Here is a 3,516-nt window from a genome sequence, read left to right on the forward strand (position 1 = left end):
TAATGCAGTATCAATATACTAATAATATGTAAATAACATCCTGATCTCAATGTTATAGTGAAATGCAATGATTATTTTTTTAAACGTCTGTATATTCACAATTTTCTATTATACTCAAAATATTTTAATGACCCTTGCATTAGGGCATGAAGTGAATTTCGGGGCATATGTGGCAGATTTCAGCTGAGACTAGACCCTGCCACCCTCCTCACCCAAGTTCTATACGTTCTCCCTCATCTGAGCCCAGAGCAGGTTTAAATTGTGTGCCTAGTTCCATCTGAGCAAACCTGGACCAAGATCAGAGGCTGCAAATTCAGATGCCTGCCTTTGTCTTCACAATCAGACCCTAATCCTGAACCAATGTTCCCTTTACTGCCATATGTACATTGGCACCTAGGTATTTCTGGAGAAAGTCACCTTACATGGGTGAGTTCCACTAAAATATCCTGGTCTCCTGGGCCCTCTGCCCCCCAAATCTTCCTCCTTATCCTTGGTCCACACCACCTCCCATTCTCCTAAGCAGCTAGTCCCAGGTCTTAACTCTGTGAGCACAGGAGTAAGTCCTTTACCCAATGCACACCTCTCTTTCTCAGGCCATGACCACTTGCCTCTTCTTCCCCAGGAGCACGGTGGTCCTAGCAACACCAAGCTGCTTAATTTCACAGGCGCCATGCTGAATCCCGCCTCTGGCCTTTGCTCTTGCACATGGAAGGTCTCCTTCTCCTCCAGGCTCCTCTGTCTTTGTCTGACTTTCTTTTATTCTTCTTTTAACACTTGGCACAAACTCTGCCTTCTTAGATCAGCACCCCCTCACCTCGTCAGGACTGGATTCCTCCTTGGTGCTTCCACCACTCCTGCACACACCTCCAGCACTGCTTTTATGGCATGGCTATACCGCTGTCTGTTCACGTGTCTCTCTCTCCCAGGAGAGTAAGTCTCTTGTTGTCAGGAGTCCTGTGTGTTCATTACTGACGCTCTCTGCAGCACAGTAGATGCTCCGAAAGTGTCCTGTCTCGCCTCCAGGACCCACTGCACTGAACTCACTTGTGTGCCGAGCTCCTGAGGGTCAGGGGTCAGGTTTCATGGGTTTCCCTCCTGTGTCCATCAGGATTTTGTGAAAAGGAATTGAGTAGCTCACTGAACCAGTGGGAAGATCAGAAAGTTGGGCCTGAACATAGGTGTGAAAAAAGGTAGTCATATTTCGACATATAAATGTAATCAACTCAGCAAGTTGTACACCTTAAATTTACCCAATGTTACATGTTGGTTATATTTTTAAAAGATAGTGCAGGCCATTGATTGTGCGAGATGCAATTTTTTGAAGCTTTTAATCAAAATCTCTGAGGACCTTGCCGCTTTGGAATCGGACTGCCTGCTCCCCAGGTCCCCCCCAAAAATCGCCTCATTATCGGCATATGCTTCTGTAAAATGGTCTCTGATCTCAGGGCTCTGAGGGTTTCAAAGCGCTGCTGCAGCCAGCTCTTTAGGTTCACATTCCAAAGCCTTCAGAACATGGGGCCGTTTTTATTGTGATCCACACCTATTCTCCTGCCTACTCCTCCGCGGGACCGTGTGAGACCGACCCTGGAAGAAAAGCCTTCATCAGGAGAGCTGAAGGCAGGCGTGCCCCAGCTTTTGTGTGTGGATTTGTACTCCAGCCTTTCAGGTCCTCTACCAGCGGTGCCTCACGCCTCCTAGTGGCGAGAGCAGCAGGACGACCGGCTGACCTAGATTCCCGTTCCAGAGCCGACTACTCACTTGTTAGAGCGGTCATTGTGCAAGGCCAGTGAGCGCAGGAAACGAACCAACAAAAAACCCCTTTGGGAGGGTTATCCAGGGTCCAGCGACTGAACACTTTTTAATGAGGGAAAGTGCTCTTTGAAAAATGAAAGGGAACTGTGGCAGGGCCACCCCCTGTCACCCTGCGGGCAGCATTCTCAGGGGTCTCCGTGGACGGTGCCCGAGCCCAGCACCAGGCTGATGGCCCCACAGGCCCGGCTCCTCACAGCCGCCCTGTGGTGTTACTGCAGTTTCTTAGGTGCCAGGCATCGACGGTCCAGGGGAGCAGCTGCTTGTAGAGCAAAGGGACCTGCCCTCAACCTGGCACTGCTGCCGAGCTTGGTGACCACCAGGGAGGGTGCCCCCCACTTTTCTCCCTGAAAGCACACGATGACTGCATTGGAGATGAGCAGGATCCTGTGACTTTGGCCTGGCCGGGACACAGTCGCACTTCTTTGGGGAGCTGTGCTGATAGAGCTGACAGGGCACTGACTTCGCACACAAACAGTTCCTCCTCCACCAGCATCCATGTGTTAGCTGTTACCTTGAAAATTTTTAGCCCTTCTGATCAAAAGTTGCCATGTATTATGTTTTGAAAATTAAGTACCAATAAACGTTTCTAAGAAACTTTGAGCCTCAGTTTACTTTAGCATTTTTAAATAAAATTATTATAATATCTACATATCTAATTATAATGAAATTAAAATTCTATTGCTGTTGTAACCGTCAACGCATAATGATATTGGCAAGAAAAACAACTGGGCAGTGCCTGCCAGGTACCTTCCCATTCAAGGATGGTTTATAAGATACTTTGTTTTTCACAAAGGTCTACAAACGGGAGTCTTTCCAGGGATTGGTATGCCCCAGGCAACAGTGTCATCCCTATTCACCTTGAGTCCCCTCAGGGCAGCAGGTCGAAGGTCTTTGATATGCTCAATCCCTCCAGGTAGCTTTGGATTCTCCTCTTTAAAAAGCAATTTAATCTCGCAGCAATGAAAAAATAGTATCATTAAGGATCAATATTACATTACTTGTCAATTTAGTGATTCTGGGCCCCCTGTCATTCTAAAAAGGATTAAAGTGGGCCTGTGACACCTACGTATTTCCCTCTCCTCATCACAGATCTATCTAGCCCCTGCTTTGTTGGAAGGTATAAAACTAAAGATCTGGAAAATGTTAAAATGTATCTTAACTGCAGAGATCATTCCTAACGCATATTTCAGAGTACTATCCTCACATACTGCCATCTATTTTTACTCCCATCTAAGGATTTCTAAATGCCATGATGTAGTTATGTTGAGCAATTTACGCTTAGGAAAACAGAAGCCTGAAACCAGGTGAGATAGCGAACAGCTTCCTATGTGGCCTGGAACATAAGTTGCACTTTTTTAAAAAAAAAAATTATCTTTATTGTTTAGTGTTACAGATGTCCCCTTCAATACTGTCGAAGTGGCCTGGCAATGCTGGTTGCTGTCGGGTCAGGAATTTACATGGCTTCCTTGGGAAAGATGATCCAAGTACCTTTAGAAGCAAGCTCAACTCAGTAACTGATAAACACAATAAAGTTTATAGAATTTTTAGAACCTGTAACAAAAATTCGTGAAGACAGAAGTGTGATAGACTGGCCAACGGCTGCCTCCCACCCCATACTTTTGTACCAGGTGGCCACCTGCCCCATGACGCCCCTTCCCCACTACCTCTTGAACCAAGGAACACAGAGCCTGAATCAGTAAGACG

Source organism: Myotis lucifugus, unplaced genomic scaffold (assembly GCF_000147115.1).
Source record: "Myotis lucifugus unplaced genomic scaffold, Myoluc2.0 scaffold_57, whole genome shotgun sequence".
NCBI lineage: Eukaryota > Metazoa > Chordata > Mammalia > Chiroptera > Vespertilionidae > Myotis > Myotis lucifugus.